The 24,331-nt window shown below is 43.7% G+C and overlaps 1 non-coding gene across 1 annotated transcript; it reads right to left on the minus strand.

The window, feature by feature from the left end:
* Window positions 1-22,708: 22,708 nt before the first annotated feature.
* trnaw-cca (transfer RNA tryptophan (anticodon CCA)) lies at window positions 22,709-22,780 on the minus strand. Its single transcript has one exon. It is a non-coding gene; the product is annotated as a tRNA-Trp (tRNA).
* Between the last annotated feature and the right edge of the window lie 1,551 nt (window positions 22,781-24,331).

Below are 24,331 nucleotides of genomic sequence, written 5' to 3' on the forward strand. Positions count from 1 at the left end.
CAAGTGGCACTTACAATTTTTACATTATTATTATATATCAATTTATGGACACGGTTTATTTCATCAGCAGCTCCGGGGGGGGGGGGGGGGGGGATGCCTGCAGTGCTAATTAGCGCATTGACATTATGTCATTTTTCATTCTCCATGGCAAATGAAAGATCGGTCTGCGGGCCAGATTTCACGACAAATTAAAAACATGTTGCAGGCCATATAAATCTGTCACGCCTGTGATGTCTATAAACCCTTGTATCCAGCCCCCGTTTTCACACTGTCCTGTGTTTTGCACATTAAGTGCAGTGCAAACCCTCCACATGTCACTGCCTGGGGTGCCGTTATTCCCTGTTTCCCGCCAGTGTATACATGTGTTTGGATGGTATGACGATAAAGCCCACTTGGCTCGATGTGATAAATAATACAACTTAGTCTGGATCGAGCTGGAATATTGCCCTGCAGAGCTGAGTCAGGGTAACACATCCTGCGGTCAACAATGACAAACTCAAATCAATGTCTTCATGCAGCATGATCTAATGGCCCGATGACGTCCACTGTGAATCTTTCATGAACATCTCCTTCGAAGGCAGAAGCTGCAGAGATTTTTTTTTAATGGTCAACAATTACATTACCGGTATCACCACCTTGAAGGAACAACTGACATCTCATAGATGTTGGCCATAAGATCCCAGCTACAACAAGGTGATAAAATTCACAGAATAATATTCATCCCTCAATAGGACAAAATAAGGTTATGTCACCAAGCAATCAGGACATGTTTTCCGGGGTCATTAAAATGACTTGATCAGCCATCGTTCTTGAGGAAAATCCATAATGGGAATCAGGATAGAATCTTCTTCTTCCTGCTCCCATCCTGGGGTCCTAATGAACTTCCCTTCTTGTCATCCATAGTAGTGCCTGACAGAATTCTGCAGTGCACACTAGTTATTTTCTTTCAAAACACCCTCAGGCTACAGCATAGCCTCCAAATCTTTCTGCAATATTACAGGAAAGGAAGGCTTGGGGCTTTGCCACTGGCGTTATGCTGAATTTTTTTCCCCCACAAAACTGAGAGGAAGCCAGGCAGGGTATGCGTACACCCAGGAGCCAGATACATGTCAGTGCCTTCAGCCCACCTCAAAGCAGGGCGTGATGGATAGGGCACCCAGAATCTCAATCCTTCCCTTGTCAATGATTGATGAACTCCTTCTGTTCACTGACCATTGCCTGGTTCAGGAATATAGCAGGAAGAGTCTGAATAGGTTTTTTAAGGCACCGCATATGAAATTAAACATATATACACATTCCTAATAATCACTTCATGATTGCGGGTTGGTGTGTGACTTAGTCGGTTTAGTCTCTGCATCCATGATCAAAAGGTCAACACTTCCAATCCCCTCCATAGCAGAATCATCACATCTGTGTTGGGGCCATGAGTAAGGCCCTTAACCATCTGAAATGCTCTGGGGGGGGGGCAGATGAATGGCAGACCAAAATTTCAGTCTGGGGTGCATTTTGAAGAAGAGCATGAAAGGATCTGCAAAAGGGAGCGCTCCAATGTACTTATACTTGTGTAAAGGGCAACTGAAGCATTTAATCTAAAATCGGTGATAAAAATAAAAATATCATGATTGTAATATTTATATTGCTCATACTGCTTATTAGAAAATGTACTTCATTACTTAAAATGGTTGCAAGACAGGCATCAGTAAGTCGATACATGTGATATGGATGTCTAAGGTTGGAATGGGGATTTTGGGGTTTGACCAAATGGGCCAGACGGCTGTTTCAGCCCCAGCAGTGGGGGAACGGGCCGGAAAGCCAAGGCCGGTGATGGGGCTGTAGATGGAGTTTGGTGGTGCAGCGGGGGGAGGAAGGACAAGCAAAAAGGTTATCCAATTAAAAGGTGAATTGAGGGTCACATGACTTCACCCAGCCTGTGAAATCGACATCTATTCATCTTACAGTATTCAGCTCAGAATATCAGTATGATTAAAATAATGATGGCTGAAACACATGATTCACAATTATTATCATTTTGTGTTTCTCCCAACTAGACTATGATAATGACTTTGAGCCGATGCAATCAAAAATACAAACAGCAAAGAGGTAAAACAATATTTAAAATAAATATAAAATACATCGAGGTAGTTATAAAGAGACCGACTATGTAAACAATAATAAAACATGAAATGCAGAAAGGCAAGTGAAGTTCTTTGTTGGTTAAATGTCCTTATTCTTAGACATTCGACATTTCCAGTCCATATCTCCCAGCCTTTCAAGTGGTCAATCTGACAGGAAAGAATTAGCCAATTACTAAGGGGTACCTTTTAGATCTCTCAACTGGTGCTAAATATCAAAATCCAACACAGCTGTGAATCAAAGTCTCAAATTCAGGCAAGTGTTTGAAAGGCCCAGCACACTTGATTGTTCCTGCATATTGGTCGTTTGTGTGCCATTTGTGCTTAACGTCAGGACCATATTGATTTGCCCCATCAGCCATGTAAAAACACTAAGACCAGTATAACACTAAGACATAAAAGCCACAGTTCAGGTGTTAAAAACCACCCCCTTGCTCCTCAGCAGACATTGATTTCTGCATTAAACGACTCTATTGTCATGTGTCCACATCGCCACATAATGGCATATGGAATGCCCTAGTTCCTTTATCTGAAATACAATTGAAATCATTTCCCCATATTTTTCAATATTTTCAAAGGAAAAAAAAAAGCTCACAACTGCACCCAACCGTCTGTGGCGTGCACAAGGTGTGCACAATATTGGGGATGGTGCTCTTTTTCCATTTAAAAAAAAAAATCTGTTTTATTTAGGACAGGTGTTTGAGGTATAAAGGTTTCCAGTGCTGAGGATCAAATAGAGAGACTGGAATAAGGTTAAGCTTGAAGGGGATTTTTGCCTCTCTATTGATCCATCTTCCAGCCTCTTGTTCCGTATGAGCTAGTTTTTATAGCTATTCACATTTCATAATACTTTTAGGAGCAATTGAAAGAATCCGAATGGAAAATAATTGGAATAAAATGGCCCAGTCTACAGGGGTACAATGTTGTGTTTTTAGGTGTTAGTGGAACAGGGGACAAGCTTGTACAGCAACCCTAACCCTAAAAACAAAAATAAAATGCAACCCCACCCCTACAACTAAGCAGCAGGTGTGAGACAATACAGACAACAGTCAATATTTATTACCCACAGCTATATTCTAGAATGAAGTGATACAGTAGGTCTGTGTTAGCACAATATGATAGGTCTGTGATAGCATGGTGTGATAAGTCTGTGCTAGTACAATATCATAGGTCTGTGATAACGTGATGTTATAGGTCTATGCTAGCACAATGTGATAGGTCTGTGATAGCATGATGTGATAAATCTTTGCTAGTACAATGTCATTGGTCTGTGATAGCAGGATGTGATAGGTATATGCTAGTACAATGTGATAGGTCTGTGATAGCATGATGTGATAAGTCTGTGCTAGTACAATATCATAGGTCTGTGATAGCATGATGTGATAAGTCTATGCTAGCACAATGTGATAGGCCTGTGATAGCATGATGTGATAAATCTTTGCTAGTACAATGTCATTGGTCTGTGATAGCAGGATGTGATAGGTATATGCTAGTACAATGTGACAGGTATATGCTAGTACAATGTGATTTAATGTCAGCAGCCATACCACCTGCATTCCAGATTTGGCTAAGGGGAAGTTAAGAAAGTTAGGGCCTGGTAAGTTCTTGAATGAGAGACCAACTAGGAAAACTGGACTGCTGTTGGAAGAGGTGTTGGTGTGGCTAACCAGTTAGTCCATCCTGTGGGCTGTGTGGATCCCAGTAGTCCAGTGATGAAGACACTGCACTATAAAAACAGTGCGTCCTTTGGATCAGACATAAAACCGAGTCTCGGAGGTCATAAAAGATCCCTGGACATCTATTTGAAAGAATTGAGATGGTACCCCAATCACCTGGTTAAATTGCCTACTGTGTCCCTTTCAAATCTGGCCTCCTAATCATCCCCTACATCTAATTGGTGAGTTCTCTCCTGCCCCCTCACCACTTTAGCTTCTTTGGGGTGAGTGCACTGGTGCAGAATGGCTGCTGTTGCAACTAGGATGACCAGACAATCCATGTCAGGGAGGACACTCTGAGCCGGGACAGGAATTGTAAATTACCATTTCACTTGAGCGCTGAGTTCTTGCTGTGTGCTGATTGGTCAGTCTCTTATAATCATGCATGTGTCACTAACGCTAATGTGAAACAGCTGGATGAGTCTTTCAGTCAATGAAACAAACCAGTCAAAGTACAAGAAGAGCTGAACTATTTAGCCGAGCCCAGGAGACTTTCAGTTTGAAAGTAGTTTGTAAAACCCGAAGTAGCTCAAAGTGTCCTCCCCGACATGGATTATCTGGTCACCCTAGTTGCAACGTGGGAACTACACAATGATGGTGGTTGAAGTGGATCTCTATTGGCTCTGCAAAGCACTTTGGGTGTCTTGAGAAGTGCTATATTTATCTAGCATTCATTCATAGGTCTAAGCTATAAGGATTTGATAGATCTAAGATAGCACAATGTGATACGTTTAAGCCAGTATTTCCCAATCCAGACCTCACAGACCCCAGACAGTCCAAATTTTTACTCCCTTCCTGCTCCCATCTAGAACACCGACTACCTGGTATGGATGTATTCAGAGTTTGGAGGTAGCAAAAATGTGGACTGTCTGGGCTCCCCAAGGACAGGATTGGGAAACACTGGTTGCAGCTAGCAGGATGTAATAAGTATATGCTGCCACAATATGATAGGGCTATGCTACCATGAAGCAGGTAGGTCTGTGCTAGCTTTATTAAATAAATCTATGCTAGCATTTCTGTGCTCATACATTGTAATAGGTCTGTGCTTGGATGATATGAAAGGTCTGGGCTAGCATGATGTAACTGGTAGCACAAGGTGTTAGCTTTATGCTAGCACAATGTACTGTAACTGGTTTGTGCTAACATGATGTGTTAGTTCCATACTAGCATGATATGATCGGTTTGGTTGAGCACAATATGATAGCTCTATGCTAGCACAATGTAATAGCTCTCTTCTAGTACAGTATGATAGCTCTATGCTAGCACAATGTACAGTAATAGCTCTCTTCTAGTACAGTATGATAGCTCTATGCTAGCACAATGTAATAGCTCTTTTTAGTACAGTATGATAGCTCTATGCTAGTACAGTTTGATGCTAACAGATGGTACCGGTTCAAATGAACACAAAGCATGAAAGTAGGGCCCCTGAACCACAACAGCCTGACACTTCAGCTGAAGTGATTAAACACTGGGACACAAGCTTACATAATAGATCAGTGGAAGGTATGACGAATTACAGATTAAAAATACCCGATTCGAGCAAGAATGGGGGTTTAAGAGGTATGATTCAGTCCATTTATTCGGTGGCTAGTTGGGCTGTCCAGCTCTAAAAACATGCATGGGTCTCTTACTGCTTCAATATTCTGCCTACCTGACAAATAGCAGGGTGAAGAGGTTCCCCGCGAGAAATTTATCACCGGAACCTCAGGGTCAAACGGCGTCGTGTGAGGGCTAAGACGCCTCCCCCTCTTCATCAAGGGAGCAAGGCGTGAATCCAATTAATTCGAATCGATACCGGTTTCTCACTCTTGCATCACAAGCATAATCTGCCTGGAGCGTTTATCCACATTAACTCTGCCAAGGTGGGTAATATGTAAATCCCCGTACCGCGGGTTCTCGTTTTAGACACGCCACCATGTGTCTGTTGATCTGCCCATGCGAAATCCCATTAATATGTAATATTCTGTCGCGGTAGGCTCTGATGTGTCATGAAGGCTTTGTTATACAGCTCGTGACCGACGTCTAAGGCTTTGAGCTGCTTGTCATCAGCACTATGACCCCTTCTCAGTATGCAGAGTGTGAAAAGGAAGTTAAAAAAAAAGGGCTCCCAAGGCAACAACAAAAACACAACAGGAAACTTTCACTGAAGATTATTCTTAGCTATTCTTTATTCTTGATTCCTTCTCTCCTCTCACTTCAATTAGGTATTACCTAAGTTTTTTAGTGCCTGTACCTAGAACTAGAACCTTTTTAGAGATATTATCAATTTCCATTCCTCTTTTTAAACTTTTAAAAGAAGTAAATCATTTATGGAGCTAGTAATAGCAGAGATTTGATATTTAGACATAACCATTGTAGACTAACCATTACCTGTTTGTAGGGTGTTGTGTGGTTCAGTGGGGTTCGCTCTCTATGCCCGTGAGCAGAAGGTTGCTGGTTCAAATCTCCTCATCAGCAGAGTGATTGCATTGATTGGCCCCTGAGCAAGTTCCTTGACCTGAATTGCTCCAGGCATTGGCTGACCCTGACTTCTTAATTGTATGTCACTGTGGATAAAAGCATCTGCTATGTAAGTAGTATGTTGTCCCAAAATGTTGAATGAACAAATTTCCCAACTGTGGGATCAATAAAGTCCTATCCTATCCTATGATCTGAAGAGGGATACAGTTAATTTTTATCCCACTCGTGCCTTCTATTAAAAAAATACAAATAAAAATAAAGTGCTTTACCTTGGTATAATAGAACGGTACTGCGACCTTCCACCAGCCAGTCCTCTACCTTCTTTTCAGATGTTACGCAGCTAAGGAGTCCCAAATGCTTGTCACAAAAGAGAATATGTACTCTGACATTTTTTCTTCCAGCCATATTAATTCTCAGCTCAGCTGCTATAAGCATTTAGCCTCTGGTGGTTGTTTGACCACTCCCCCCGAGTTAGCTAAAGCCACAGCTAACGCTAACATGTCGTAAGTGCTGAACTCCGTGTATTGGATTACCTTTTCCGTCGGCAAATAAACCCGCAGTGCTAGTAAACAATCGAACCTTTTCCTTTTGGCCTGAAACCTAATAGGAAATTTAATAGTTCCTCTGAGAGGGCTTTATCTGAACCGACGCAAACATTTCAGTGCTGGCCCGGGGCGACGTTTCACATTAAGAGGCCTTGCCAGTTAAAAGTGTCAACACAGCTGTCTATAGAAGTCCCCAAGGGATGCCTGACTCTAATGTGCTTTGACAGGATTTTCAAGGGGGGCTTTTAAGTAGACGCGTTGAACTATATACTTCATCGATGATCTAACCTCCAGTGGACTTTATTCGTGATGATATACAGTATGCCTAATACCACGAATGACATAACTTCACATGGTTTCACACAATTCGATGTTCACCTGTAGATTCAGACGGCTTTTTATGGGTCTTTCTCCACTTTGACTTCTCATTCTTGAATTTTATTCTTAATTTTCTTCAAACCCAATAGTGACTGAACTGGCTTAACTCTGGCTTGACTCTGAGTATCAATATACTGTATGACTAGATTTTTATGATGTGCAAAAGTCAGTCATTGTGATCTTGCCCTGAAGTTAAGGGTTTTGCTCAAGCACCCAATGGTGACATCATTCCACTGACCCTGGGATTCAAACTAGCAACCATCTGATCCCAGGTCCAGCATATGAACCTGCTGAGCCACACACCTCGGGTTTAGCTTATTAGTGTCCATCCAGGACAGGGATTACGGTGAGCCAGGGTGCAGTGGGGACACTCTGGATGGGAATCCAGTCCTTCACAGGAAACAGGCAGACGGTCTCACACACCACAGACGATGCAGAGACAGCAGACTGTCATTGGATTGTGGGAGGGAAATGGAGTAGACAGAAAAAGACTCGCACAGACACAGAGGGAAAAAATGCAAACCACACACACACACACACACACACACACACAGCCCTAGAGTTGTGAGGCTCTGCTGTAACTCAACAGCGTAGGACAGAGTGTTACACAGCTTAATAATTTAAATTCTAAGGTCTATTTATTGAAGAGGATGAATGAATCCAAATAAAATATTGAGGAGTACCAATCCTCCCACAACCCCCCCCCCCCCACCACCACCACCGCCTTATGCTCCCACAATAAATACCCATGTACCCCCTATTTGAGGTTTACTACAAAAAACACACTAATAATGAATTTCACTGCTAATGAATTGATGAATAGGATTTTGCTGTGATGGTATTTGTGTGAAGTGCTGACATACTTTATAAGAAAAGGAACATAAAAGCTGCTGTACGTCCACACAGCCAGTGACAGAGAGAAATCCGCCCTTGATGGAAACCTTCACGTAGATGACATGCTTTTGGACCTCCACCAAGAAGTAAATGAGCAGTGCAGCCCACACGGTAAACATCAACAGCTCTCTCGTCAAGGGGGGGCTGTGTATGATTTGGAGCGCACTTCAAACACTCACACGTAGGGGGCAGCGGATTAGCTCTTTATGAACTCCCACTTAAGCAGGGGCTCACCCCGTCGTATGACTCACAAACAGAGGATTGTGGGAGCATGGAAGCATGCTAAACCCAGTGTGCAGTACAATGTGCAGTAAAATCAGTGCCAGAGCTCAGCCCTGGGACCTCACATATTACACCTAATATAATGACACTTAAAATTAATTTGGGGTAAACTTTGGAATAAATAGCCCTCCACTAAATAAATGTATATTTAACAGACTGGTTGTGTTGTAGGATTTTTTGACATCCAACTAAATTAGTATGTTTTGCTGATCTGACTTTTAATTTGAAAGGGAAGAACTGCACCACATGCACTGCACCAAATCCACTTTTTGGGCTCTGAGACAGATGATCTTACCTGGACTCATCGAAAAGGGTAAAAAAATTGCATTGTTATGTGTTTAAGTAATTAATAGCGCATTATTGTTGTGTGTGTGATGTCACTGCGCTCCTCCTCCTCATATAACGTTGGTCTTGGTAGGTCTCTGTGCTCTGTATGAGCTCCAATACCTTTACAAATTAAGCGCTGAGTAAAATGCTTGGTTACCTGACTCCAAGACTCAAAAAGAGGGGGCATCAAACATACACAGAAATTGTAAATATCCATAAATATAGTTTTTACTTTTATATCTTTTACATTTTAGAGAAAGCAATCACTGTAGCAACTGGGGACTAAGGGCATTGGTCAAGGGCCCAATGGCAGGATTTGAACCAACAACCTTCTGATCGCATGTAATGTAATGTAAGCCTTACAGTGGGAGTGCATTTGGAGGTGGACATGCGTATGTCATGCAGGCCTTAGCCGAGTATTGGTTAGGGTTAGATCCCAGACACTGTCCTCATTGAGGATCTGAATTGCCTGGAAAAAACCTCCTCAGCTTTACTGTGCTGGCCATCAGACAGCGGTAGCCGAAGCACGTGCACCCTAAATATCCTCTGCAGTAGATATGCTCTAGCGCTCTAAGGGGAGGGGGTCACTGAAGGGCACTGGTTTGAATCCCATGGTTAGTGGAATGGTCATATCACTGCTGATACTGAGACCTTAAGTGAGGCCATCGGCTCCCTGAGACGTGATCCAGGGGTGCTGGCCTTATGGGTGACTCTGTGCCCAGGCTTTGCCCTCAAAGCAGAGCATGATGCGATATGTGCGAGCTAACACATTCTAATACACCTGTACTCCTACAGATGCTAAATAAAGTATCAATTTCTTTTCCCCTAACTGTCTAGGGTTGGTTCAAGGCCCCTACATGACCCTGACCAGGATACTCATCCATCAAGATGCATGAAAGTTCACTAGTCCATTGAATTCAAGCAGGAAGGAGTTAACATACCCATCAGAAACCACGGAACTGTGATTCATCTGTTCAAAAAAATTCTATTATTTTAGAGAACACTGGTTGGTATAATTAAGCCTCTCACACTTATTCGGGTGATGCAGATATACTTCTGGAGATCCATATTGTCTACTTCTCTTCATCCCAATTTAGCATCGCCCCTATCTTAGTAGCCCTGTAATAGCCCCTTGAAAATTAGTGCTCTGACATAATTTTCTTGTTTTTTTTTTCTAACCATTTTACCTGTGACCATTTCAATAAAACAGAGAAAAAAAATAGAATAAGGTCTGCGGATGAGCGATGAAATTCCAGTTTTTTTTTTGTGAGTGTATTGAATCAGATATGGATTTAGTTTGCACACACGTTTTGGAAACGATGGGATTACTTTCAGTGCCTGCGTACTAGTTTCAGCTCACAGATTGCCACAGATGTGTTTCTTCTGGTAAATGCTGTAAAGATGCCAGATTTCCAACTGACCCATACAGATTCTTTTCTTAATTGCCTCGTCTCGACATAACTACTGTCATCAACCCCTACTTTCATTCCGTGTGACTTTATAAACTACCAACGTCGTCACCCCACAGAAGTTTTGATTGAAAAACCTTTGTCACTTCAGGTGGTGAGCTATTCATGAAACTCAGCGGGATTTAAATAATTATTCGAACCATCTGCCTGTAAGTGTTTAACAGATGGGCCGCGTGAAGTTCTTCTCTCCTTCAGTTTTTCAACCAAAATCTGAGCCTTGGTGTATTCTAAGCGGCTGGTGTGTGGCTCTGCGGGTTGTGACGTTGTGCCCGCGATCAGAAGGTCGTCAGTTAAAATCCCTGTGTGATTTCACTGTTGGCCCCTTGAGTGAGGCCCTTGATCTCAATTGCTCCAGGGACTGTTTGACCTGCTCTCTCAAAAATGTACGTCGCTTTGGATGAAACCATCTGCTAAATAAATGTAAAGTAATCGGGTTGAGTTTCACCAGTCCTCTCGCTCCTTGGAAAGGTCACCGGCAAGATGAAATCCATACCTTTTCCTTTCCTTAGGTGGATCGAATCCCTCTAGGTTATGCCTGTAGGTATCCATGACAGTGATGAGATTGGATATGCACGCTCGGCCCTGGTGACACAATCAGGGAGGGGTAGAGACATCTCAGAGATTATCATGTCAATCATTCTAATCAACGCGGTCCGCTGGCAAATTACCAGAAATTACTGAGATGCTTCGTTAAGTGCAATCAGCCCATGTGCACGTCATGTGATATATCCAGAGTGGAGTGTCGGAATGGAAGGATCCCAGAAGCTTTTCCTGCGATCCTAATGCAGAAAGTTCTGTAACCCATTCAGCCTTCATTACAGATGTGAAGGATCCTGAGGGATACTCAAGCGGGGCTGGTTTACTTTGTAAACACGACGCTGTCAGATTCTCAGTGGTGCGTGTGGTTTGTATTTATTTCTTACAGGTCCGCTTGAGCTGAACTCGATCTGGGTTGGTTGGTTTAAAGCACATAGAAGGGATAAATGACCCCCAAACCAGTGATTTGCACAGCACAGAACAGGATCTGCATTGTGACCTGTAGTCTGTATTGTAGCCGCTGCAACCCTGGTTTGAATCTGGGTCATGGTAGTTTTGACCTTCTGGGGGATTGATCATGTGTAGCTAAGTGGCTTAAGCTTCTGTGCCTGCGATCAGTAAGTCAGTGGTTCCACATCCACAGTTGGTGATGTTGGACCCCTGCGCAAGGCCCGTAAATCACTCTGGATACAAATGTTTGCCAAGTAATAAAATGGAAATGTGCTGTTATCTAGAGCAACAGGAATGTGGGACACAGGTGGAGGTAACAACAAGATGCTGGGCAGACATTTTCGTGAGCAATGAGGTGAATCATCTTCAGCATCTCCAAAAGCAATACAGGCAAGTCAAGGGCTGTAGAACGCCAAGCACCCTCACTGGGACGGAATGCGAACCTCATTTACGAGCCCCAACCGAGGTAAACTAGCATCAGGGACAACAGCAACACCAGCATGATGAGGTATAACTGCCTCACAGTGGTGCAGAGTGTGGTGTGTATAGCCATTACATCTTCATTAAGGACGGTTAGAGGTACCTAATGATGGAGAAACTTTAGGTTGGTGGGGTGAGGAGACAGTAGGGGTTGATGGGTCTATAGCATATATCCTGCTCTCTGGAAAAGACACTGATGACCTAAAACATAAGAATCTTCATTGTCAGTGCACTGAGCAGCAGCATGCATTTATTTATTGCACACCTTTCTCCAAAACAAATTTCAGTAGATGGAAAGGTTACATTTTATGTGCAAATCCCAGGATTTGAACCAACAACCTTTGCATTGACAACACAGCACTTTTCGTACTGAGCTACACATTGCCGTATGCCGCATTTATTTAGCAATAGCTATAGACAAGAAGGACACTAAGACAGACAACTTGTAATTATGCATATGTAATGCACCCCATATTTATAGCTTAAGCTAAGTGGCTTAAGCACCTGTGTCTGTGATCGGTAGGTCAATTGTTCAAAACCCAGTGTTGGTGAGATTGGACCCCTGAGCAGGGTGTGTAATGCATAAGTGCCCCAGGGAACCCCAGGGACTCTGATCCTATTTTCTGTCACTCTGGATACAAATGTTTGCCAAGTAAAAGAAAAACACTATATAGCAGGGTTATTCAAATCACGGTCCTCGGGGTCCGAGCCCTGCTGGCTTTCCAGCCTTCCTTTACCTGTCAGTCAGGTGTGAGGCCTCTGACCAATCAGAATCAGTAATTATTAAACTTACTACCTGGGAGAACTGAAAACAAGGCCTGGATTTGGAATCGAGGTCCAGATTTGAAGAACCCTGCTATATTAGGGTGTGGTCAAATTTCATTAATACTGGCACATTTCAGCTATATTGTGCAAGGGGGGTTATACAGTATCCTCCACAGTGTCCAGGACATTCGTTGTTGGAAAAAGCACAAATTGTTTCTCCAGTGAGATTGCATAATTTTGTTTTGTAGCCTGTCGTCGATGAAGATGCCCATTCACGCATTGTCATTTCGAAGAAGCGCGAAACAGAGTCAGGCATTCAGGCCAAAACTGACGGCGTGAGTCAGTACATCTCGCTGCTGAATAACAGCGCGCTCTGACAGTGACAGACGGGCCCGTCTCCATGAAAAACAATCACACTTTCACCTTTCATTTTCCTCTATTCTGCAATTACATCAATGTCACAATCAACGGCGGTAATCAATTAAGCGAGCTGCATCAAGTTATAATTACGTTATAAAAAATGAAGCCTCTGAAACTCGTACTGCTAGCTTATTACTTACTCATGTCTTGCATAGACTCTGTTTTTTCATTAGAATTTAATTTTTCTGTCAACTTGTCTAATTTGAAACAATTTTGACAAAATTTCATATTCAAAACATTTTATTTTATGTCGAAGGCCTCCACTGTATTACCCGCCCCCCCCATGGATTGTGGTTTGCCTTGAAACTAATAATGAAGTTGATTCATTTCAAGAGCACCAATCATGGTGGAGTACAGCATGTGTGAAACATCGTGCAAGATCACAGAGTCCAGGACAGTCATGGTGGGCCTGCAGACTGTCCCAGGACGCGTGGGGTATGTGCCAGGGGTCTCCCCAGACAGCGCTGGGCCTGTAGAGACACACATACATCAGTTTTTGGGGCAATGGGAGGTGAAAGGAGGGCCAGAAGTAAGCAAGCAGTCAAAACACACACACACAAACACACACACACTCTGTCAGAAGGTGCTGTGTGGCTCAGTGCGTTGGGGTGCTGTGCCTGTGATTGAAAAGTTGCTGGTTTAAGTCCTACTGTGTGATGTCACTGTTGAGCTCCTGAGCAAGGCCCTTAACCCCCCCCCCCCATTGCTCCAGGGACTGGCTGACCCAGTTTTCTCAAAAATGTATGTCACTACTAAAAAAAGTGTGAATCGAGCCAGGTGTTGGGTTTAACGTGTGAGGATGCTGCGCTACCTGCTGCTTTACCATCTACATTAAAATGAACATTTAAAAGGATTTAATTAGAGTGTCTGGCATGTCTGACATTTTAATCATCAGTGGTCTGAGCTTAGGTGGGTCAGCTGACACATTTTCCAGGTTGGGTCAGTGGGTTCGAATCCCACCCGCCACTCTGTGTATGAGGGTTGCATACTCTATCTGTGTATCATGTTGGTTTCCTGTTGCAGGTCAAAGTCATGAGGTTAGGCTGATTAACATCTTTAAATTGCTCATAATGTTTGTTTGAGCGTAGTCCCCATATTGGACTGGCATCCCGTCCAAGGTGTCCCCCTGCCTCTTGTCCCGTGATGGACTGGCATCCCGTCCAGGGTGTCCCCCTGCCTCTTGTCCCGTGATGGACTGGCATCCCGTCCAGGGTGTCCCCCTGCCTGGTACCCTGTGATGGACTGGCATCCCGTCCAGGGTGTCCCCCTGCCTTGTGCCCTGTGATAGACTGGCATCCCGTCCAGGGTGTCCCCCTGCCTCCTGTCCTGTGATGGACTGGCATCCCGTCCAGGGTGTCCCCCTGCCTCCTGTCCTGTGATAGACTGGCATCCCGTCCAGGGTGTCCCCCTGCCTCCTGTCCTGTGATGGACTGGCATCCCGTCCAGGGTGTCCCCCTGCCTCGTGCCCTGTGATGGACTGGCATCCCGTCCAGGGTGTCCCCTGCCTCGTACCCTGTGATGGATTGGCATCCCGTCCAGGGTGTCCCCCTGTCTCGTGCCCTGTGATGGACTGGCATCCCGTCCAGGGTGTCCCCCTGCCTCGTGCCCTGTGATGGATTGGCATCCCGTCCAGGGTGTCCCCCTGCCTCGTGCCCTGTGATGGCCTGGCATCCCGTCCAGGGTGTCCCCCTGCCTCGTGCCCTGTGATGGATTGGCATCCCGTCCAGGGTGTCCCCTGCCTCCTGTCCTGTGATGGACTGGCATCCCGTCCAGGGTGTCCCCTGCCTCGTACCCTGTGATGGATTGGCATCCCGTCCAGGGTGTCCCCCTGTCTCGTGCCCTGTGATGGATTGGCATCCCGTCCAGGGTGTCCCCCTGCCTCGTGCCCTGTGATGGATTGGCATCCCGTCCAGGGTGTCCCCCTGCCTCGTGCCCTGTGATGGATTGGCATCCCGTCCAGGGTGTCCCCCTGCCTCGTGCCCTGTGATGGACTGGCATCCCGTCCAGGGTGTCCCCTGCCTCGTGCCCTGTGCTGCCTGGAATAGGCTCCAGGTCCCGAGGCAACTCTGAACAGAAGACAGATGGTAGGTTTGAGTTTAATTTTTAATTTGCTAGTAGCATCGAAAACATAAACTTTGCATGACCGCTACCACAACATGATCATAATCTGCACTTTAAATTAACTATTAAGACATTTATGAGCAGGATTAATATTCACCAAATGAAACCAGAGATGTTATGACAGCACATATACTAAAGTTGGAATGATGCACAGACTGGCATGGCTCCTGAGCCAGAACGGCATGCAAATTCCTGCTATGTGACTCTGAGAGTTAGAACGCTGTGCATGTGGTCCGAAGGTGTCTGAGTCATTGCCCGCATTTGATAGGGTCATATTGCCGTTGGGCCCTAGAGCAAGAACCTTAACCCCCAACTGCTCCAGAGATAGTCTGACCCTGCTTTCACAACTGTACACAACTGTTGGGTAAAAGTGCCTGTTTTTTATTAATATTTCATAAATGCAGCTGGACTGTTTTCATTCACAACACTGGCTCACCCACAAAGAGGGTCTCACTGGCTGTCCAAGTATGATGCCTGAATATATTCTCGCTTTATACTGAGCCCATTGTGTACACTTCAAAGGGTCAGTGATCTCTATCTGTCTCTGACATGTGTATTATTATTATTATTATTATTATTATTACTAAGAAATGCCCCAATCCAAAACAAAACCTCCATACACCTTTTCATTTTGTATCTTAGCGGTGAGAAATGTTTAATCCAGCAAATTGTTTTTCCAAATCAACAATGGTTTTGATTTGTGCCTTTCAGTCGTGTGACTATTTCACTTGACTTATATGCCAAATGGGAAGGATTATAGAATGTCAATGAGGATTGGGGGGTGCGTGTATGCGTGTGTGTGTGTGTGTGTATGTGTCTGTGTGTGTTTGTATGTGTATGTGTGCTAATGTGTAGAATTTTTCCATCTGAATAATATCTGTTTCCTGATCAACCAGCCATATTAGAAAAATAAAACCCTGTTGCATTTATGCATCAGTGTCATATCTAACATGGAGATATAACGAGTTCTGGATCTTTTAATAATCTCTGGCACCATATTGACCCTTTAGATTACCAATCACTGTGGGGGATTCAGCGTGGGCCAATAGCCATGATATTACATGTGTTCGGTTTTAACATTGAAGCTGCATTTGACCCCATCTGGACAGGGTAGGGGACCAGCAGAGCAGGCCCCACAGTGCTGTGTAGTTTTTACCCTTCCCTTACCAAGATGACTGACAAGATGAACAAGAGCCCTGAACTTCTATCTACTCTCCTGGTCACAGACATCCCATTGCAGCAAACTGAATGTCATAATAATCCCCACTTACGGTGGTTGGAAATCTACAAACTGCATTTAAGTACAAAAACTAAATCATGAAAGTGGGGATTTGAACCCATGATTGGTTGGTCCAACTACCTGTATGATTTAAAGCTTTGATAAGCAGCCCTTAGCTAAACTTGTCTGCTCCGCATTCCTTGTCTCTTAGGCGGAGGATCGTTCATCTGTCCCGTTTACCTGCAATCGAGAGGAATGCATACGTCGGTTCATGATTTGTCATCCGAGCTCGACTCCTCTCCCTCAGCAAAGCACTGAAGGGTGACGTTTTGCAGTTTTATGCAAAAGACTGAATTAATGGCTCATTACAAAAATACATCTGGTTCTTGCATCAAAGGATTAAAAGGGGCATTTTAAAAGATTAGAGGATAGTGAATTTAATTAACCAGCCCCTTGCATGCTGCCTTATTAATGCACTGCTTAAGCAAAGTACAGGCAATATTAAACACTTTGAGATGGGATGCAGATTAGCTTTGGATGCATTAAAAGTTACATTTTCTGATGCATTTTAATTAGGTTTTTCCCTTTGCTGCAGTTGCACTTAAATGAATGTATAGTGTTTTATATATACAATACCATGCAAAGGTCTTAGGCTGTCAAAGGAAATTATCCATCCATCCATACATACATACATTTTCTGTAACCGCTTATCCTATTCAGTGGTCAGGGGTCCGGAGACTATCCCGGAGGCTGTCTTTCGTGCCTAAATGAAATGTTACTGACGGTATTAACTGCCTGCAGCAGTAATAGTAGAATGTTGTTTTTTTGCAGTAACTCTGTTATAGACCGCGGTGTCCCGCACTTATATGTATGACGTGGTAGCGGTGGGCGGTTACCGGTTTGATTGTGCGCCACGGATATCGATTTGCACTATACCGGTAGCAGCCTAATTATACAACTGCATATTAATAAAAAAAAAAAAAAGAAAAGCATTTTATTTTCTTCAAAGTTTCAGCTGTAATCTGAATAGTTGCCCTTATAAGGTATATGTTTATCTTCGTTGTGCGAATTTTCTATTACGCACTGTGATGGGGTGTTGCGATAGCAAAGCAACAAATTCAAAATAAACATATTTTGTGTAATTACACATAATAAATAAGAAAACCTGGTCACATATATATAGTAGCAAATTAAAAGTAAACCATATTCGCTAAATCGTTATTTATATGCGTCCCAGCCTTCATTTAAGGTAAAGAAAGACACAACTCCCCAGTTAAGATTAGGACCACCTGCTTCGCACACCAGTGAACATCAAACTCCTTTAATCGCCAACAAGAAGTGTTTTGGCATTTGCAGCCCTTTCGTTTGTGCTATGTGCCATAATATGGGAGGTATTTTCTGCAAAAAATAAAATGAAAATGATAAAAAGAAAATACAATCTCCACTTTGCCATTTAGTTTCCATAGTCTGTGCGCAAAAATCCTGCAAAAATGAAAAAGAAATCAAAATAACACCATTTGCATTTTCATTTTCCACTCAGGCACGAGTAATTTGTGCAAAAATTAAGTATAAAATTAAAAGAACACTTTGTCTTTTCATTATCTCTTTTGCATTTTCATTTTCAATATACTCGCGGTATTTTAGTGTCATAATTAAAATGAAATCGCTAATCGGTAAAAGAAAGAGCAATATCGACTTTGCATTTGCTTTATCTTCACAGCATGCACATTAACTGCTAAAATGAAAATGAAAATGAAATCTTTTCATCATATTTACTTTTCTGAGGCTTATCGGTACATCTATGACAATATTAAAAAGAAAACTCAAAATGGATAAACCGAAATCAAAGTGCCCGTTTGGATTTTCATTTTCAGCACAAACAGCACTGAGGCTGTAAAAATGAAAAGACAAACACAAATGAGTTACAGCGCCATCTACTGCACTTTGTCTTTTCGTTTTCCATTTAGCATTTTCGTTTCCTACTTTTCATTTTCGTTTTCAAGTTCACATCATGCAAATATATGCTAATAAGGCGGGTGGGTCGATGGGCGTGTCTACGACTACAAACCAGTAAGGGTTCAGTCCCAAAAAGGCAGCTGGCAGGAGAAAGTGACGTCACAGGCACCCGTCAAGGTAGGTAGCGGCAGCTGCCACTTCTTAGCGGCAGCTGCCACTCCGTTACAGGCACCCGTCAAGGCAGGTAGCGGCAGCTGCCACTCCGTCACAGGCACCCGTCAAGGCAGGTAGCGGCAGCTGCCACTAAGGAGCTTGGCAGCTGCCAGTTCTTAGTGGCAGCTGCCAGTTCTTAGTGGCAGCTGCCAGTTCTTAGTGGCAGCTGCCAGTTCTGTCCGTCGCTAGTGGCGCTTAACAGTGGCAGGTCCCGTTCGAATACAGTGCCTGCCGGGGTACAGAGACAGCCACCGCCGCTCGTGGAAGTAAACCCGAGATGCTGTGCACGGCTACGATAAACTGGAATACGGAAATAAATTGAGGACTTGTTTAATCTTTGTATGACTACGAATTATATTATTGTTGCTGACTGTACATCTCTTTAAGATAGTATTTGAGAAAGCAATGATTGTACTGTCGCTAGTGGCGCTAAACAGTGACAGGAGCCGTTCGGGAACAGTGCCTGCCGGTAGTGGCAGGTCTAGTGGCAGCTCTAGTGGCAGGTGCCGTTCAGATACAGTAGAGAGGCACCTATCCGCCAATCCTGGAAGTAGCTTAAACCAGAGATTCTGTACATCGGCTAAATGATCAACTGCAATAGTTCGGTAAAGTTGGGACGATATTGGCAGATTCGAACTTCGCGGCTCAATAAATCTTAAACAAAACGTTCTTACAACACAATATACGGGTCTATTTAACAGTGGTAAGGTAGACAATGAGCTACAACTGGATTTTCGTCCAAACAATATGTATTTACAGAAATACGGATAACATTGCTCCCTATGAGCAGTCCGCTGTCTGAGGAGAGCTTAGGTACCGTCTACAAAGTGCAAATCGACAACGGATAATGTCAATAACTTCGCTTCCAAAGAGTGAAGAGCCACCAAAATCACTAAAGGCTTTTGGAATGTTATCATGGTCATACTACACCCCTTAGTTTGGTGAAATGTACCTAAGTCTATTTCTAAAGAATTTATATTAGGAATAACATTCAATAACTTTGCTCCTATCAACTGTACTACCACCAAAATCACTACACACTTCTACAGTCTCATTATGGTCATACTACATCACTTAGTTTGGTGAAAAAAGCCATTATTATTAAATAAAATGCAATAACTTTGCTCCTATCAATTGTAGCGCCACCAAAATTACTATATACTTTTGCAATTTAATTATGGTAGGACTGCACCACTTAGGTTGGGAAAATGTGGCTTAGTTTATTGTTAAAGGGATTTTATTGGCAATAAAATTCAATAACTTTCTTCCTATGTTACTGTTAAATAGACCCGTATATTGTGTTGTAAGAACGTTTTGTTTAAGATTTATTGAGCCGCGAAGTTCGAATCTGCCAATATCGTCCCAACTTTACCTAACTATTGCAGTTGATCATTTAGCCGATGTACAGAATCTCTGGTTTAAGCTACTTCCAGGATTGGCGGATAGGTGCCTCTCTACTGTATCTGAACGGCACCTGCCACTAGAGCTGCCACTAGACCTGCCACTACCGGCAGGCACTGTTCCCGAACGGCTCCTGTCACTGTTTAGCGCCACTAGCGACAGTACAATCATTGCTTTCTCAAATACTATCTTAAAGAGATGTACAGTCAGCAACAATAATATAATTCGTAGTCATACAAAGATTAAACAAGTCCTCAATTTATTTCCGTATCCCAGTTTATCGTAGCCGTGCACAGCATCTCGGGTTTACTTCCACGAGCGGCGGTGGCTGTCTCTGTACCCCGGCAGGCACTGTATTCGAACGGGACCTGCCACTGTTAAGCGCCACTAGCGACGGACAGAACTGGCAGCTGCCACTAAGAACTGGCAGCTGCCACTAAGAACTGGCAGCTGCCACTAAGAACTGGCAGCTGCCAAGCTCCTTAGTGGCAGCTGCCGCTACCTGCCTTGACGGGTGCCTGTGACGGAGTGGCAGCTGCCGCTACCTGCCTTGACGGGTGCCTGTAACGGAGTGGCAGCTGCCGCTAAGAAGTGGCAGCTGCCGCTACCTGCCTTGACGGGTGCCTGTGACGGAGTGGCAGCTGCCGCTACCTGCCTTGACGGGTGCCTGTAACGGAGTGGCAGCTGCCGCTAAGAAGTGGCAGCTGCCGCTACCTGCCTTGACGGGTGCCTGTGACGGAGTGGCAGCTGCCGCTACCTGCCTTGACGGGTGCCTGTAACGGAGTGGCAGCTGCCGCTAAGAAGTGGCAGCTGCCGCTACCTGCCTTGACGGGTGCCTGTGACGGAGTGGCAGCTGCCGCTACCTGCCTTGACGGGTGCCTGTGACGGAGTGGCAGCTGCCGCTACCTGCCTTGACGGGTGCCTGTAACGGAGTGGCAGCTGCCGCTAAGAAGTGGCAGCTGCCGCTACCTGCCTTGACGGGTGCCTGTGACGTCACTTTCTCCTGCCAGCTGCCTTTTTGGGACTGAACCCTTACTGGTTTGTAGTCGTAGACACGCCCATCGACCCACCCGCCTTATTAGCATATATTTGCATGATGTGAACTTGAAAACGAAAATGAAAAGTAGGAAACGAAAATGCTAAATGGAAAACGAAAAGTCAAAGTGCAGTAGATGGCGCTGTAACTCATTTGTGTTTGTCTTTTCATTTTTACAGCCTCAGTGCTGTTTGTGCTGAAAATGAAAATCCAAACGGGCACTTTGATTTCGGTTTATCCATTTTGAGTTTTCTTTTTAATATTGTCATAGATGTACCGATAAGCCTCAGAAAAGTAAATATGATGAAAAGGTTTCATTTTCATTTTCATTTTAGCAGTTAATGTGCATGCTGTGAAGATAAAGCAAATGCAAAGTCGATATTGCTCTTTCTTTTACCGATTAGCGATTTCATTTTAATTATGACACTAAAATACCGCGAGTATATTGAAAATGAAAATGCAAAAGAGATAATGAAAAGACAAAGTGTTCTTTTAATTTTATACTTAATTTTTGCACAAATTACTCGTGCCTGAGTGGAAAATGAAAATGCAAATGGTGTTATTTTGATTTCTTTTTCATTTTTGCAGGATTTTTGCGCACAGACTATGGAAACTAAATGGCAAAGTGGAGATTGTATTTTCTTTTTATCATTTTCATTTTCATTTTATTTTTTGCAGAAAATACCTCCCATACCATTAGGGTAGAAGCAGCGAAACTAACACCCTCGAACAAAAAGCCGTAATGTTCCTAATAGGGCGGCTGCTCTGTCCTGAAACCCTACAGCTGGAAAGTTTTCAAACGCAGTATTTTATGAAATGTTGGATAAATAGACATAGTTTATTGGTGACTTCATGTTTGTCAAAGTTTACGTTAACAACTGTATGAAGTTATTTTTTATATAAATCGACTCAGGTCAAACAATTAAAAAACGTACGTTTTCAGGGTTACCAAATCTCACGCGCCTGGCGTGACACTCAGGCTTTCAGATTCTCAAGCTCGTGCAAACTACCTTACGGCAAATCCATATTATTCCATTATAAACCTTAAATTAGCTACATCAAAAGCATTGTGATGTCTGCAAACCCTAAAAACTATTTACAAGGTTGGCCTAATAAAACTGTTACATACATGTAAATGTAACATACAAATAAATGGAGGCCTGAATCACTGCTTGCTGTTATATAAGCAAAGCTATAAGCTAAACTAAACTAGCACCACTATAACATTAATTTATTTTGCAGACACTTTCATACAAAGCAACGCACAATTCAGGAAGCAGGGTCACTCTTTCTCTGGCACAGTAGGGGGTTAAAGGCGCTGCTCAGTGTCCCAACAATGACATCCCTCTACTGAGCGCAGGATTTGAAATAACAACCTTCTGCTCACAACACAGCAGCCACACACCACCATCCACCTCATACTCATCATCAGAAATCATAATATAAAAATGATCTCTGTGTTACAATACTAGGGTCATTATACATAAATAAAGCAAACGTGAGATGGTTTTGCAAACTTCCTATGTGTGTGTGTGTGTGTCCACCTTTAACTGAAGGCCTCAAAATGCAAACATTCATTTATTTTTGTATGCTTTAGTGCAAGGCAAGTCTTACTCAGAAAGCATGGACAGCCATTCCCTGGGGTTAATGGCCTTGCAACGGTCAAACTCTGCTAACTGGAGATCTCTTAATCCAGGGGTGAACTATCTTATTCAGGAAGGGCTATTGGGTATGTGGGTTTTTGCTGCAACTCCCTAATTAGGTCATTAATTAGGGGACTGATTGGCTGAAGAGTCCTCACACCTGGGTTTGAACAGCTGACTTGAAGGTTACCCCAAAGACCTGTGTACACACCGGCCATTTCTGTTACAATCATAGTCTTCTAACCGACACATAAGCTTCAAAAGCTGACCCCGACGTGATTCGAACACGCAACCTTCTGATCTGGAGTCAGACGCGCTACCATTGCGCCACGAGGTCCAGACTGCATACAGGCTTCCCCTGGCTGTGGATGAGGTTCCCATTCCACCGAAGACTGATTTTCTGGGGATTTTTAAACCATGTGACAGTCTCACATGTGTGGGAAACACCCTGAAATGTGCAGCTGTGATATGCATCAGTATTGCCCAGTGTGTTATCTCTCTATATGTCCACTATCACACACATTTTCAAACTTCATAAAATTCTTATTTGATTGCAGAGAAAAACTATTTAACTCAAACACATCTTCATTGTTGACATTTTAAACATTATACTTTTACTAGTAGGAGCTCAGACACTACAGTGGCACCTTTAATACCTTTAAATGTTTTATGGCAATTCATGGCCTTTATGGGCAGAGTTTCCAAGTGCAGCCAAGGGGTGGAGGGGGTCCGGTTTAGGTGCCTCAGGGTCACGTTTTTGCTTTTGGCAGATCTTTGGCTGTTGGGCTGTGAGCTGCAGCAGGCACTGGGGCAGTTATGTGGGTCAGCACCTCCTAGTCTGAGGTCATGGTACTTCACTGGAAAAGGGTGGATTGCCCTCTCCAGGTGGGGGATGAGTTACTCCCTTAATTGAAGGAGTTCAAGCGTCTTAGGTTCAGCCTTCGAGATAGGGTGAGGAGCTCGGACCTTTCGGAGGAGCTCAGAGTAGAGGTAATGCTCCTCCACAATGAAAGGAACCAGTTGAAGTGAATTGGGCATCTATGAGGAGACCCATGGGCCGACCGCAGACACCTGGAGGTAATCCAACAGCAGAGCCGGAGGAGGTACCAGGGTGAGGGAGGTCCGGGCATTCCTCCTCAGACTGCTGCTCATGTGGCCTGGACTTGGATGAGTGGGAGAAGATGGATGGATGGATGGATGGATGTTTTATGTCACATATAAAAAAGGCAAAGTGCTGATAAGGTAGAGGCCTGCGTTAAATCTGACATTTTCTGCAATAACTGGGATTTTTTAGTTTTACTTAAACGACGCCCTCTGGAGGGGCGTCAGTGATTCTGAGAGCAGAACCATAACTTCACACCTCCAGACTCACAAGCTCAACTTTCTGTGAGTTTGTGTGTGTCCTGTGATGAGCTGCCATCTAGTCCAGGGTTTCCCCCAGCCTTAGCATCCAGGGACAGGCAGATTGTGACTCTGTAATCAGCAGTGGTGTTTACCCCTAATAAGACCCCCTGGTGGTCAGTAACAGTAACTGCATCAAATACATGTTTAGGAGATGCTGAAGCAGCATGTGAAGAGGTAGCTACCATCTTCTCAGTATCCTCACTAGCTATCTTTTTTAATTGGGGACCCATAAACAACAAAACATCCCTGCCTGTAATAGATAAATGATCATGGACGATATATATTCACTAATGTGGTTTTTTACATCCTATAACTATGATCTTGGATTTGTCTCTGCTAAGATTATTTGTGCTGAATTTCTTCTGTAAAAATCTTCTTGGATGAGCTGTGAACCCAGAGCCCACCCACAGTGTTCTGGATACAGCTGCTCACAAAGGAATGAATGAACTAAGCATCTCCAAACATCCAGCCAATGTGACACCCT

The sequence above is a fragment of the Paramormyrops kingsleyae genome, chromosome 4 (genome assembly GCF_048594095.1).
Source record: "Paramormyrops kingsleyae isolate MSU_618 chromosome 4, PKINGS_0.4, whole genome shotgun sequence".
NCBI lineage: Eukaryota > Metazoa > Chordata > Actinopteri > Osteoglossiformes > Mormyridae > Paramormyrops > Paramormyrops kingsleyae.